This window comes from Medicago sativa, chromosome 8 (genome assembly GCF_051527215.1).
Source record: "Medicago sativa cultivar Bolivia chromosome 8, Bolivia_mono, whole genome shotgun sequence".
In the NCBI taxonomy this organism is placed as follows: Eukaryota; Viridiplantae; Streptophyta; class Magnoliopsida; order Fabales; family Fabaceae; genus Medicago; species Medicago sativa.
This window is the reverse complement of record NC_140756.1, coordinates 64,681,314-64,697,514: the sequence shown is the minus strand read 5'-3', so window position 1 is coordinate 64,697,514 and position 16,201 is coordinate 64,681,314. Positions and strand designations below refer to the sequence as shown.

The 16,201-nt window shown below is 33.8% G+C and overlaps 1 non-coding gene and 1 pseudogene across 1 annotated transcript; both read left to right on the top strand.

Moving 5' to 3' along the window:
- LOC146900501 (uncharacterized) lies at positions 1–3,031 on the top strand (annotated as a pseudogene).
- A 12,751-nt stretch (positions 3,032–15,782) lies between these two features.
- Positions 15,783–15,856, top strand: TRNAI-UAU (transfer RNA isoleucine (anticodon UAU)). Its single transcript has one exon. It is a non-coding gene; the product is annotated as a tRNA-Ile (tRNA).
- Positions 15,857–16,201: the final 345 nt, after the last annotated feature.

Sequence of the window (16,201 nt, the reverse complement as noted above, 5' to 3'; positions counted from 1 at the left end):
ATGAAGAACGCGAAGAAGAAGAAGGTAGCTACTGAAAAGAAGAATCGGAAGAACGGGAACGATGCGAAGAAGAAGAACACGAAGAAGAAGAAAAGCATTGAAGAAGGAGGAAAGACGGTCGTAGCAGAGGCGAAAATGAACAAAGAAGGTGGAAGCAATTCGGTAAGTTTGTTTCTTTCTTCTTTATCGTTTTTTGTTTGAAGCCTTTTGCATGCATTTAAGAAAGAGGGTTGTTTTAGTTGTTGTGGTCCTGCAAATGGCTTAAAAAAACATACATTTGCATAGATTTTTGTCTTTTAGGATGTTGTCGTTTAGGGTTTTTTAGTCCTAACAAAGGAAATTGTTTTGCTTACTGTGCTGTGTGGGGTATGTGAGTGGGGTCGACATTTACACGTGTCTAACTTTGATTGGTCTGGAAAAAAATTGCAGGTAAAATTATTGTTCAACTGTATCTTTCATCACGGTGGTGAATTTGTTAGGGATGATGTCTTGTTCTATAGAGGTGGAAAGCAAACAATAGTAAGTGATATTGACTTACAGACTTGGGGTATGGCTGCAATTGATGAGATTGTAACTGGTTGGGGCTATGATAAACAACACTACAGAATTTGGGGTGCAGTTGATGGGAAAGATGATAGGTTTTTTCAAATTTATGTTGATCATCTTGCTGAAGAAGTTGCTATAAGGGATATTGGTGATGAAGTTGATGGACATATATACTTAGAACACAATCAACATCAGGTCTTGGTAAGAGATTTGGAATTCAGGGAACCTATTTGTTTTGATATGAAGAACAACACTGATATGGAGGATAGTGGTTATAGCAGTGATGATGGGTTTGATGATTTGGGGATAGATGACAGTGAAAATGAGAAAGCTATTGCACTAGATGATGGGTTCGATGATATTGAAAATGAAGAAGTCCATGCAGAGAAGTTGTTAATAGGCAATATGAAGAAGTTAGCCACTAGTCAATGCACTAAGAGTAAGTCAAAGGAACCAGAGAAGAAGAAAAACCTTAGTAAGGGAAAAGGTAAGGGTCTTATAGTTGAACCAAAGAAGGAGCAGGAGCAAAACTTAAGTCAGGGAAAGGGTAAGGCTCCTATGGTGGAAGCAGTTGATGATTACTTTAGTGAGGAGTTAGATAGCTCAGATCCAGATGACTCAGACCATGAGCCATGACCTAGGTATGAAAAGTTCAGAAAGGAGCAATTAAACAAGGATTATGAGTTTAGGCTAGGTATGGAATTTAATTCCTTAAAAGAATTCAAGGATGCAATAAAAGAGTGGAATGTACTTAATGGGCATGAAATTAGCTTTGAAAAAAAATGAGAGTTATAGGGTAAGGACTGTGTGTAAGGAAGATGCTTTATAAAAAGGAGAAAAAAGACAAGAGGGGGAAAAAAAGAAGTGTGGGTATTTATGTCTTTGTTCTAAAGTGGGTCACAGTCACACCTATCAAATTAAAAGCTATGTAAAGAACCACACGTGTGAGAGGGTTACAAAAAACAGATCTGCCAAGTCTAACTGGGTTGCAAACTTTGCTGTTGTTAACAAACTACAAACAACTGAGAAAGTCACAATCAAAGACATCATGAATGATTTGAGGAAGAACCATTCAGTAGATATTACAAAAAGGAGGGCATGGAAAGCAAAGCAGATAGCACAAAAGATTGTTGATGGGGATGCTGACAGACAGTATAACATGGTCTGGAGATATGCTGTTGAATTAACTAGGGTCTGTCCTGGTAACACTACAAAGGTAAATGTTGAAAGACTCGGTCCTACACTTCAACCAAGGTTTGGGTCTTTCTACTTTTCATTTGATGGATGCAAGAGAGGATTCAAAGCTGCCTGTAGACCTTTTGTGGGGGTAGATGGGTGCCATTTGAAGACCAAATATGGTGGACAACTTCTGTTAGCTGTTGGAAGGGATCCCAATGACCAATATTTTCCCCTGGCCTTTGGTGTTGTTGAAGTAGAAAGTAATGCAAACTGGAAATGGTTTATGGAGCTGTTGATGGGTGACATAGGCAATGATAAAAGATATGTCTTCATATCTGACCAACAGAAGGTATAACAACATCAATTGTGATTTTTAACTATCTTATTTATTTTGTGAGTGCTGTTTTGTGAGTTTTTAACAACTATAGTATCTTAACTGTTTTTCATCTGTTTATAGGGTTTAATGTCAGTCTTTGAAGAAATGTTTGAATCCATTGAGCACAGACTTTGTTTAAGACACCTATATGCAAATTTCAAGAAGAAGTTTGGTGGTGGAACCTTGATAAGGGACCTGATGATGGGTGCTGCTAAAGCAACCTACTTCCAAGCTTGGAAGGCAAAGATGGATGAATTAAAGAAGGTTGATGCTGGTGCCTGGGAATGGTTGATGCAACATCCTACTAAAAGTTGGTGTAAGCATGCTTTTTCTTACTACCCTAAGTGTGATGTACTAATGAACAACCTAACTGAGTCCTTTAATGCAACAATATTAGTGGCTAGGGATAAACCATTTTTGTCAATGTGTGAATGGATCAAGACTTATTTAATGAATAGGATTGGTACTGCTAGGTTTAAATTAGATAGGTGGCAACACAACATCATGCCTATGCCTAGGAAGAGGTTAGATAAAGAAGTATTTTATTCTGGACAGTGGACACCACATTTGTCCATAGGGGATGAATGACAAGTGATACATCATTTTGGTGAGGCACAATTTATTGTTGATACTGCTAAGAGAACTTGTTCTTGTGGGTTTTGGGAATTGGTAGGGATTCCTTGTAGACATGCAGTTGCTGCATTATCTTATAGGAAGCAAAACCCTTCAGATTTTGTTGATGAGTACTACTCAAGGGCAAAGTATCTAGAGTGTTATGGTTTTGGAGTCAGCCCCATTAATGGCATGGAAATGTGGCCTGAAGTAGACATAGAAGAACCTTTGACACCTCACTTCAAAAGAGGAGTGTGTTCATGCTGCTTAAAGTGGAGTGTGTTCATGCTGGCGCATCATAGAGGGCCCGAGGTGTGACGATGACAGGTTGGACTTGCACGTTTTCTAGTCAGACCAATATTTGATTTTGATCCCCGAGCATCTGTGATTGTTGTCAAATTAGCTTGTATAGGTCTTCCAAATGGTCGCTTTCATGAACTCATACTAAGCCCTTGACATCTTCATTTGGATGGATCGTTAAATGTATAGGAGGATAAATGCACTTTTCCACAAGTTTGGAAGGTGTTGGAGCCGTCACGATGACGATCATCGGTGAAGGGGAAATAATTGTGGGCTACATGTTGCACAGTGGAGTAGATTCTCATACCACAATGTTGGTTAGAGATTGTGAACGAGTGGTTGCTTTGTTCTTGGTGTCGATTCCGACCATTGTTGCAGTAGTCAAAAGGTAAAGAGGTTTCGGGGAACGAGGTTCTTAGAAATTCCTCCCCACAGACATAGCTATTGTTCTTATCAAGGAATAAAAGAGTTGGTCGTTGGTGGTGCGGATCAGCTTCTGCGGTGGTTCACAATGGTTGGAGTAAATCCTTCTCTAATGCAGAAGGTGTACCTGCAAAAGACACTCCAACGCTCAAGTTAGTGAGGTTTCAATGAGCTTTTACGATATTTCTTAGAATGTGTACCTTGCTTTCGGTGACGCATACCCTATTTATAGACCCTTATGGATGGATATGAAATTTTTGCCCATTTCGCTAGAGCTACCGTTGGATCAAGCGGATATTTCATTGGTGCTCTAAGCGTAGCATTCGGTGCGATGTGGCTCTTCAGCGGTGCAGGTATTCTTCAACTGTAAGTGAACGTCTTATTGGGCCTTAGCTAAATAGTAGACTTTAGGTCCAAAATATTTGGGCCTTGACCCGGTTTAGAACACCTTTAATTTCATTTTTTTGTTTTATTTTTCAAAGTGTTAATTAATAAATAAAGTCATGTGAAATAAAAAGAATTGAAAAAGAATTTAAAAAAGTCAACGCAATGTGCCAAATCACCAAATAATTACAAAGTTGAAATCTTTAGAAAATAATCACGGGAAAATCACAACTCGCTCATGTGGTAGGCGAAAAATATATGGCCCAACAAGTACAATGATCATCGTCTTATTATAAAAGATACTTAGTAAACATATTTGAAGCTAAATATAGTTTCGTGCCATTTTGCATAAGATTTATTCACCAATCTTATTAATGGGATTATTAGATATAAGAAGGACTTTTCTTAAATACAAAGTGATTGGTGTAAAAATAATAGAAGTGAAGCCGAGTTTTAGGGCTTCATTTCCCTTAATGGAGGATCACAACATGGGCGTCTAACACAGGGAGGTGGGTCACAAAATTCTCCTCTTCGCAACAAAATGTGTCACCTTGTACATTACCAACCAGAGCACCTACAATAAGAGCAAGAAACACCACAAACTTCAAGAACATCTTGAGTATAATATCCATATTATAACCGAGCTTGGTATGCAATGAAAAGTAAAGTAGATATCTTAGAGCAATGTGTACTACTAATTTATAGGCAAAATGACAATCTCTTAGCCTGCATTTTCAATGTGTTTTTGACAGAAAAATTGTTTGGTCGAAGTTAAAGTTTCGCTCTTGGTGTCAATCCAGAAATAAATTACTTCGATAGGTTGTGATAGTCTTGACATATTCAAAATCATTCATCTTCGACAAAAAAAAAAAAATCAAATTGTTTGTGAAGAGGCAAGGTCAAAGGTTGAAGACACGTGGAAGCATGTTGGATTTGTCGAAGACTTATAGTTTTAAGACCATTAGTTTCAATTACTTATTATTGTGTATATATAGAAGTTTTTTGTAAGGAACAAGGGTCACAAATCAAATAAAAAATTCTTTATTCTCGAAATATCCAAGTTACAACAAGAAAAAAGTAACAAAATGCATGTGTGATTTGTTGCACCAACTTTCATTTTTTTTTTTGGTTACAGCACCAACTATCATTTATGCAGTGCAAATTCTTTTCTTTCAATTTGTTTATTTTCATTTTTTGAAGTTTTATTCCTGTTGATTCTAAAAAAATTAACCTTAGCTGGATTTTGTTTAATAATTCAGGTTGGTACCGTGGGAGGGGGAACACAACTCGCATCTCAGTCAGCTTGTCTTAATTTACTTGGTGTTAAGGACGCCAACACAAAATCTCCAGGTGCAAATGCTAGGCTATTATTTTCTCATAAAGTAAACGCTTATTAATTTGTAATTGTTCAAATCATCACAATTCTTTTATTAGAGGTCCTTTTTTAATATCAGAGCGGAGCCTCTAATTTAATCGGGGCAGCCCTGGAACAAATAGTTTCCACATCAATTTAACTTATTAAATTATCATTAATTTACAGTGTACTTTTGTTATAAAATAATTTTGGGTGAGGTATGATGCTCCTGTTAAAGACATAAAATAATTTTGATTATGCGGTGGCGATGATTGATTTTGTAAAATTGGTACCGACTAAAAGTGAACTGAATACCATAAGTTTTTTTTATTTAAGTATGAATATATTTAGGTAAAGGTGAGTTAACGATAAAATTCAAGGTTAATATCAATTGTAGAAAATTCAAAAGCTATAAATTCTAACTTCTACAGGCAAATTCAATTCTACTTTAAAACATCCAAACATGTCAAAATCTATTTTATTCCTTTATAATCATTTTGACACTTTCAAAATTAAAACCAATTCATATACACTTAAACCTCCAAATCTATGGCAAGATTTGCAGTGCCATTTAACCAAATTAATAACACTTTCTCTTGCGGTCCTGGCTGAGTGGTCGGTTGCGCGGTCCCATTTATGGAAGCACTAAACACACGCTATAAACATTTGCTAGTAAGTAATGACGTCTCCTTCACATCCCCTTCAAAAAAGATGTCTCATTCATATATTACATGTACATACCTTTCTAATAGATCCCTGAAATTGTAAGTTTCGTCAATTACCCCCTGAAATTAACAAAACTTCAATTACCCCCCTGAAATTACACAACGTTAATCAATTTATCCCCTCCGTCAAATTTTTCTGTTCGTCAACTTGACGTTTTGCAAATACCCCCCCTGAAGTTTTGCACTTATGTGCAAAATGCCCCCCGAACTTGAAAATTTATATTTTTTTTTCTTATCCTTGACTCAAAAGATATTAAAGGCAAACAATTAACAGTTAACTTTAATACTTTAAACTCTATAATATTACAATCCAAAATTCACACTAAAAATCGCAAAAAGGTCTTAATAATGCAAGAAAAATCATCTACTGAGAACCAAAATGAAAATCAGCTGAGAACCAAAATGAAAATCATTTGCATTAGTTTTGACATAGGTAGAGGAAACCAAGTAGCAAAGTTCTTGTCATTTCTTAAATTAATAAAAATACATATTTGTATAGATGCAAATATATATGTGTTGAATATCCAAGAAAATGAAAGGAAAATAATCAAATGATAACCTGTGAACTTCCAAGGCTAAATAATATAAAAAGACTTGCTATATAAAATGACTGGAGTAAAGTATATAGAATCACTAAATAATAAGGAACAAAGGCCATTACTCATATATATGTTACAAAGGCTGTTACTAAGTTCTTTTTTATACATATATGGTACAAAGGCTATTACTCACAGTTACTGTTATAGCATATATATATATATATAATATCCTATTATCCCTATGTTTAATGCCTTATTTGTTTTATAGCATATCACAGTTAATGTTATATCATGCAGTTATTGCACCAAATGCATTTCCCATTGAAACACCTACCTCCGATGTGTATATTAAGAAGCTATATTTACTAGTATTTTTTTTAGAAGCATCTTACTGCCTCACGAGCTGCTGCATGGCAGCTTCTTGAAACATTTCATACAACAAACAATTATTGAAACAGAGATAAGAAGTTAAAGTAATGACATACAAGAAAAAAATATATAAATTTTTAAGTTCAGGGGGTATTTTGCACATAAGTGAAAAATTTCTGGGGGGTATTTGCAAAACATCATGTTGATTAACAGAAGAATTTGACAGAGGGGGTAAATTGATTAACGTTGTGCAATTTCAGGGGGGTAATTGACGAAACATACAATTTCAGGGGGGTAATTGCATATTTACTCAAATCTAAATATATAACTAATGACTCCACTAAAGCTATGAGAATAATCATTCAAACATAAAAAATTACATTATCTAAAAATCTATAATAAATCAATAATACATGCAAAATAAAAACTTCACGAGTTATCAATCGACTAAGTGTTAAAAATATGACGCTAAAATCATGAAACAAAAGTGATAAAATTGATTGAATTTTTGTTCCCACAATACATAGGAGAAAATTGGAAAATGTGACTTTTAAATAAAAAGAAGTGAAAAAGAGAGTTTCTTTTTAATATATCAACCAACGGGCCAACCTGCCTCGCACCCATCAGTGCCTCACTTTTTAGTGGGTTAGGCAAAGCAGACACCCTATTAGTGGCGGCTTCAAAATCTCAACTCACCCCGTTAAAAAAGGCGGGATAAACGGACCAATCGGACGGATCCAACCTATTTTCTCATCTTTAGTGAAAAAACTTTTATCTCTTTCTAACCTCTTTTTCTTCTTAACCTATTTGAGGGTGGTTTTGGATTTTTTTTTATCCGAAATCACTCATTTATATAGTTTTTCTCCTTTTATTTAAATTTATATAGTTTTTTTTTAATCTGAAATCACTCATTTACAATATAGAGTTGTTTTGTTTGATATAGTTTGGTTTTCACCTCTTGTTGTCATGTTTGTTCGTTCATATTGACAGATCAACTAAGTCTGATTCCAGGTTCAACTAATGATGACTTTACCATCAACAACTGAAGGCATGAGTACTTAGGTGATTTTGATTTTGTCGCTTTTGTAGGCATTTTAAAATTTTAACGACATAAAATGTATATTGTTTTTGATGTAATAATCTATCAATTTATATTAATGAATACCTAATTTGTAATTTTTTAAAGTCGTTTAATTAATGTATATTTGTATCAAAATATATTTAGTTTTATCATTAATTGTTTTATAAATTCTTATTTTTCAATGCAAAGAGTACAAATATTCACCTAAATTGAACCTTGTAAAAAACAAATCATCTTAATTTCATCTATAGCATAACGTTAGAAAAGAAAGGTTAATTACATCAACTACTATTGAAATAGTGATAAAATTTTAGCAACAAAAAAGGGAAATACATCTCTAATTATGTCGAACTATTGTTAGAGAACCCATCTAGTTTGGCCTGATAGTGTTGGTTTGAGACATTCGAGTGTGTTCTTCTTAAGGTTTCAAGTTTGATTCTCCCTATGTCAATAGATCTATTCGCATCTAATACAATTACAAAATAGACCTATTCGCATCTAATACAATTACAAAAACGATTGTATTACTCTATAAAATCTTGAGGCCTATCTTTCAATATGGAAATTGGATTCTTTTCTCAATAAGCATGAGCTTCCTCAAGAAACAACTTATGCTTTTAAGATAAGCTACTTTCCATACATATCATTTAGGTAGATCCCTTATTTTGACTCTTATTTCCCAAACAAAATAAAGTGTGATCAGAAATGATGCAATAAACATGCAGTGAAACGAAAACTTCAAGACCCGAATAAGTAGTTAAGTATAACAAATCATAATTTTAATATAGTTATCACTTATCAAAATGAGAATTTGAGGTTAGCCATATTTTAACCGCACTTTATTTCTGAAAAAAAAAAGGAAATTTATGTAGAGGAACTATGATTTCTAAGTTGTTAGGTTTTACAATATCAAGGATCACTACACCATTGCGATGTAAAACCTTGGACGAAACATCGCCTATCCAAAACTATGCCGAACAATATGCAGCATGTGATACCAAATGTCATTGAAAAATAAAAAAGGAATGCATTGATAATAAGATTACAGAAAAGAAAAAAAAAATATAATTTTCAAAACACAATGATACAAAACCATGTATCATATTGCCAATTGAGCACTCACACAAACACGGACACCAAACTTGATAATAGTAATAATTTGAGTAGATGGAAGTGATAGAATGTAATTGGGATAATAGGTTTAATGTCATGTATATGTGGACAATAATATGTTTCAGATACCTCGACAAACTTCGATCAGAAATGTCGGTGTTATATTACCCTATAGTCACATTTAGAAATGAAGTATAATGAAATGCATCTAAAAAACACATTACCAAAACCAGGAATCACATGAATGTATAACAATCACAAAAATCAGATAATGGCAATCTAATAGTGTTCTATCAGATGAATATAATCAAGAATATAAATATGACATCACCAGCAGCAGTAATAGCTTGTCTATACTTCTTATCCTGAACATCACCAGCAGCGAAAACTCCATCAACACAGTCATTGTCAAACCCGCCTTTGTCACAATGTAACCATCACAATCCCATTCAACTTGACCATCCAAACACAAACCAGAAACCTTCAAATCAAACACATCACCATTCACCAAATTCTTCACCTTAACTCTCCCATTTCATTTTTTGGTGAAGTTGCGGGCTTTGGTGAAGATGGGGTAAACATTTCGATTTCACCTCTATAAACATTTTAAAAAAGTTAAATATTTCAATTTGCAATGTATTGAATACACACATTTTCATACATACTTACCACTTGTGGTTTTTAAAAGAGTGTCCGATGAACACTCATTAGCATTTTTCATGTTTTAAAAAATCGAATTAGTCATTTAACCCAATAGTCGAACCAATGAGTTAAAGGAATTGTGGATTATAATTTTTTTAAAAGGAAAAGTAGTATGAGCGATGTTCTAAAAATTGAATTGATCATCGAATCAATAAAGTCATTAGTTGAAATATAGAATTATTGATCGAACCACACGAATCTGATTAAAACGGATGATTCTCTATAGAAAAGTTGTAATGAACCGAATGACTCAATCTCTAAAAATTTAAAATAAATGCTTAAAAAAGAATTACACCTAAAAAAGTTTACATATCAAATTGATATAACAATCCCTTCAAAAAAAATTGAGATAACGATAAAAAACCATCATTAGTATAAAAAAAAATCACCAAACCCATAACATTTATATTTTATACATAAATAAATATTATTTTATTTGTAACCCAAATATTTCCAAACAAGTGTATTAAAAATATTTCTATACATAAATAAATATTATTTTAATTGTAACCCAAATATTTCGAAACAAGTAAATTTTGTCCTCATGAGCTTAGCTCAGTTGGTTTGGACAATGCATAAAATATGCAAAGGTCCGGGGTTCAAACCCCGGCCACCAAAAAAAAAAATATATATATGTATTTTAATTGTAAATATAATAAATTACTAGCATTGATAAATTACTAGCATTGATATATTATAAATTAAAATGTTAGTAAAAAGTTTAAAGCATATCCCTTAAAAGAAAGTTTAAAGCATATGCAACACATTTTTTTTTATATAAATAATATAAGAGGATTTCTTATTGATTTTGAATTTCAAGTTTTTTTCCTGTTATAAACTAACGAGACAAAACAAAAATGAAAAAGTAAAACAAAAATTAAGTTATGAGCTTATATCTCAGGATGGGAGTTTCAATGTCAGGTAGGAGGATAGTCCAAGTTAGCAGAGGATATTGAATGTGATCCCTCTTTTATCATAAAATATGTACACATATTTTGTTTCCTAAGAACATGCATCAATGTAGTGTTACCATTCTCATGTAAAACATCTCCAATATAAATGATGTTAGTAGCATAAATGTGCAAGGTATGATGACGATAAAAATAAACATCTCAATGGACTTCAAGCAATCACTCTCACAAATAATGTAGTTATAGTCTTTGTTGTGACAAAAATCAAGACCTGTCTGAGTAACACGCAACTTGGTCAACAATGCATCACCTCCAACTTCCCAGTGAGAAAAACCAACTATCCAATCAACCTCGTGGTAGAGAACAATACCACCAACACCTAAAATCCCAGAGTCTTCTAATAAATTACCATTAATATTGAGTTTGAGAGTACCTTTCGGAAGGGGGCTACAATGAGCCAAGAGGCATGATGAGTGTGAATCCTTCCAAGATTTGGATAATAAGAAGTTCACTCATCATGCAAAAAGAAGGTCTTCTGCACCACCTTATGAATATGTTGATGTTGATCCTAAAAATAATATCATTTCTTCAATACCAAGAATATCATAATCCTGAGAAAAACAAAACAAAGGAGGCGTCATTTGTCATATCATAAAGGCAAAGCTTGACATCTGTTTTGGATGAAAAAATTAAGATAATACCCTGTATTCAAGCGGAGCCATTGCTCTCTATAACATGATGATGGTCGAATTTAGGCAAGTGTACCAAATTGTTTACCAATTAATAAAGTGTAAGTAAAGTATCTTATCTACAGACATTGTCGTTTCAACTAGACAATTCACGCTACTTACTTAAGAATAGAAAATAAATAAATAAAACAATAAAATAAATGGGGCGATTTTGTGCAGATTTGATCTTTTTGATCATATCGAGAGTTTAGAAGTAACATGTTTTTTATTGCAGAATTGTAGCGGCGGTTAAGATTCTTTGAACCTCTTTATTTATTTGATGGAATTAAGTAATAGCCAAATTATTTAGGGATTGTTTAAATGGCACCCATTTAAGTGATGAGTTCGTGGGGTTTTATCCCCTCCAGCTGTCGAGTTGCAACTGTTACACATAGGGTTATACGCGTGCCAAAGGCATAGTGTCGTCAATACCAGAGGCACAATGCACCTTCACATGGAGTTTTAAGTGGGATTCTTACTCTCTGAGAGGTAATTGAAGCATAAGCTTAAATTAGAGTTACTAAATTATCAATAGTCCTAAAGGTTCCATCATCTATGAAACTTACTAGTACATCAACATACTCTCCCTCTCTGTTGTTCTACAAACGAGCAACCCTATCTCGTCTACCTTACCAAGAATGTAAGAAGAGTACAATTATTATGCTAGTTCCTATGCTCACTCGCTTCTGGTCTCTGTCATCATGGCGAATGACATGGCGAAGTGTGACATGGTAGACGACGCTGATGTATCGTTCTAGATGCTGAGTCTGAAAGTTAGAGGGACCAAAAGCAAAAAACAAAATTCGTAGAGGGATTTTTTGTCTTCTCGTTTTTTAGTTTTGGTCCCTCTACGAATTTTGTTTTTTGCTTTTGGTCCCTCTAACTTTCTGACTCAGCATCTGGAAGTAGGGCTGGACAAACGGGCGGGTTCGGGCGGATTCGGGCCCAAACACTCAATCCACCCCAACCCGTGGGTGCTATTTGGAGATCCAATCTCGACCGTTCAGCTCTACGGTTTGGTCGGGTTGCGGTTTTTCGGTTTCGACGGGTTTGCGGTTCGGGTATTCGATTTCTAAACAATTTCAAGCAGATAAAAAAATCAATAATTATTCACCCTAAAAAGAGAAAATACAGTGCATATGAAGTTTAATTTATGTGAATGAATGCATATATAGTGTACATTTGTAAATTTCATCTTGTTCCAGACATTAAAAGAGGAAGAGAAGAAGATTTCATGGTGGTATACTGGTGTTGAGGTACTGTTCAAATAAATGAAATGGGAAGAAAAGAACCATGGAAAGGCTTAGATGGGTAAGATGAAATGGGAGAGATGAGAGAAGAATTTTTTTGAAAATCTCAAATCTGTTTTCAAGAAAGAGATGTGTTTACTGGTTGTAACTAGTAACTAATGATGATTTCCACTTTACTAGGGAATTTATTTATTTTTTATTAATTAATATTAATAAAAAATAAAAAGAAATTGATTGATAGTTGGTACCAGTACTTGGTAGCGTGTTTACAAGTGAGGAATATTAAAGCTGCTCAACTTTCCAAGCTACACCAGTTGACAACTGTTTTGTCTGTGTGTTTCTCGAGACTGAGTTCTTTCTCACATCCCCACTTCATATATGAATAAATAATTAAAACAAAGCAAGCGGGTCGGTTTCGATTTTCGATGGGTGGATTATGACCATTCGCCTTCGACTGTTACTACACAAACTAATCCAACAATATTCACCCGACAACCCGATCCTACTCCGCCCGTTTTTCAATTTTTTCATTCGGTTTTTCGGGTTCGGGTCGGGAGACGGTTTTCTGTCCACCCCTATCTGGAACGACACATCAACATCGTCTACTATGTCACACGCCGCCACGTCATCCTCTGTTTGCCACATACTCATTTTTGTAATAGATGATGACAGCAGAGACCAAAACCAAAACTTTTATAACTTATAGGGTTTGTTTTAGAACAAAAAATATACATGGACGAAAACCAAAAACACACCAACTTACAGGGACGATTTACCTATTTAAACCTAAAATGAAACATGACTCATAAAATAACTGAATAAAAAGATATATCCAACAAATAAAATAGAGGTTCATCTTAGAACCCTACATTAATAGGGTTTAGTTACTCATGGTAACTAAAGACAAATTACAAAAGAAATAAAATATACCCTAGAGACTTTGAGTGAGGATAGAGACTCCTGTCATGAAGCTCTTAGTGCTTGCCTTCCTCTTTAATTGTTTCGTGTTGAATAGGAGGAGTTATATTTATAGGCAAAGTTTCCACCTGGGTTTGGGTCTTAAAACTGGATTTTTTCCACCAAAAAGTAGCAAAAAGCAGTTATTTCCTGAAATATCAAACTGAGTGCGCACAGGTCACACTCGGGGGGGGGGGGGGGGGGGGGGGGTTGGTGCACAAGTCTATTTTTTTTGCACCTGGGGGCACTTGAAATACACTATGGGGTGCACAAGTCTATTTTTGTGCACCTCGGGGCGCATGGGTATGTTTTCTAGTATATAATTGTCTGTTTCTTCGTCCTTTGGGTATTTCTTCCATATAACTTGTCTTTGGACATGGAACAAAATTTATCCTTCTTGTAATGTATTCAGAGGCCTCTTGAATCTTCGTTCATTGTCTTCACAAGATGCTTTGCCAATTTGCATGATTTTGTCTTGAATTACATCGAAAACATCTTAGAATTGTTTGGTTTCGGGAATACTATAACTAAATGACTCGAAATGAAAACATTACAAAATACCTCGAAAACCATAGACATTTGTTCAAAAACTCCTCTATCTTGGATCAAAACTGAATAAAAATGATTGAAAAATATGCTAAGAAGACCTGTCTGTCATCATATGAGAAATCATGTAAAAAGTGATGAATATCCCTTATGGATGTAGAGCAACAAGTGAAACTTGGAGAAGCTAAAACTCTAGAATATGGGAATTACGTAAATAGTGAAAAATATCATCTACAGATAAAGAGAAAAAAGGTGCATCTTGGAGAAGTTACCACCTTGCAATGATGTCGTCGAGCATTAATAGGAATGACATTGTGAAACAAAACCAAAGAAAGTGTTGGAGTTTTGCTGGTACTTCAAGACATCAGAGCCAATTCACATTAAAGCTAATATTCCAAATTCTATTTGCTTGAATAAGCCAATAATATTCACTCAAGCACTATAAACATCTATATTTGCATGCTTCCGATTCTACACATCTTGAAGTCGTAAATTTAAGTTATTAGGTGTTGGAAGTTCGTGGATATAATCAACAATATCAGGTGGATCGTAGTGGCAAGATAAACAAAACCAAGTATCATATATAATAGTTTACACATTTAAGCTTAAATATTGGCATGTGTAGTGTGTATGAGACATAGCTTTGGGGTGTGTTTGAAGGTTTGGTGTATGCGAGAAGATTGGATCTTAGAGCTGTAGAATTGCATATGAGACATTTAATAGTTTACTTTGCAAAAAATATTGGTATGTGTAGTGCGTATGAGACATAGTTTGGGATGTGTTTGAAGGTTTGGTGTATGCGAAAAGGTTGAATTTTAGAGTTGTAGAATTTTATATAGACTCCTTGGTGTTTGCTAATGTCCTCACTATTAATAATAACGAAAGCCTTATTGATAGATCCTTGGAGGTGAAGATTTGTCGCATGCTTGAGTTTGAGTGGGAGGTAGTGGTTCATCACTCATATCTTGAAGCTAATCAATATATTGATGTAAGATAATTTTGGCCGCTCTAAGGTATACTATTGTTTTTTATGAGGCTTGTCCGACTCAATTTGGTCATTTGGTAGCAGCTAATGTAATGAAATTTCTATCCCTTATGTTATTTTTGTTTAGTCTTTTCTTTTTCCGGACTTAGGTCACCTTTGTAATAATAATAAAAAGAACTCAATAATTAAATCATTACATAATTGAAGAAAAATGATAATACTGATGAATCTAAGATAACACATTTAATTTGATACGAAAATAAAATTATTTTCAAAATACTAAATTTTATTTACATAAATTGTAATTTTCTTACATTTTTTTATTCAATTTTATATTTGCAACTATAAAGTTAGAGATTCTACTTCCGTTTAACCATTGTTATTTCAAATATTTTTGTAGTCTTTTCATTTGTGATTTGTTTAATGTTTTTGGTCTGTTACAAAAAAATACATTTAAAATTGCAATTGTTATTTGAATTTGGTATGTCATAAGAACTGTGTTACATCGTAACTTCGATAAACCATTTAACCTTTTTATTGCAAATATGCAGAATTAGTCACAAACCAAAGCATAATTCTTTATATGTTCAATTGGTTGTACATCAAAATAATAAAACAAAACATAATATAAAATAATTAATACATTCAAGTTTAAATATAAAATTACCCTATTAAAGTTAATATTACAAATGTTAAAGAGAAGGCCCCGTAGCTCAGTTGGTTAGAGCGTTGGTCTTATGAGCCGAAGGTCGTGGGTTTGAGCCCCGCTGGGACCAAGACCAATTAGTTTGTTTTCATCATCATTTCTTCATTTCTCTTAGAGATCGAAAATTCTAATTTTGGATGATGATGAAAACGTTTGAACATCGGCAACAAATGTTGTACTATATTATATAAATGCTGTAAAATATTCTATGTTCATTTCTTCATTTCTCTCAGAGATCGAAAATTTTAATTTTGGATGATGATGAAAAATAAATGTTGTAAAATATTCTATGTTCATTTCTTCATTTCTCTCAGAGATCGAAAATTTTAATTTTGGATGATGATGAAAACGTTTGAACATCGGCAACAAATGTTGTACTATATTATATAAATGTTGTAAAATATTCTATGTGAAG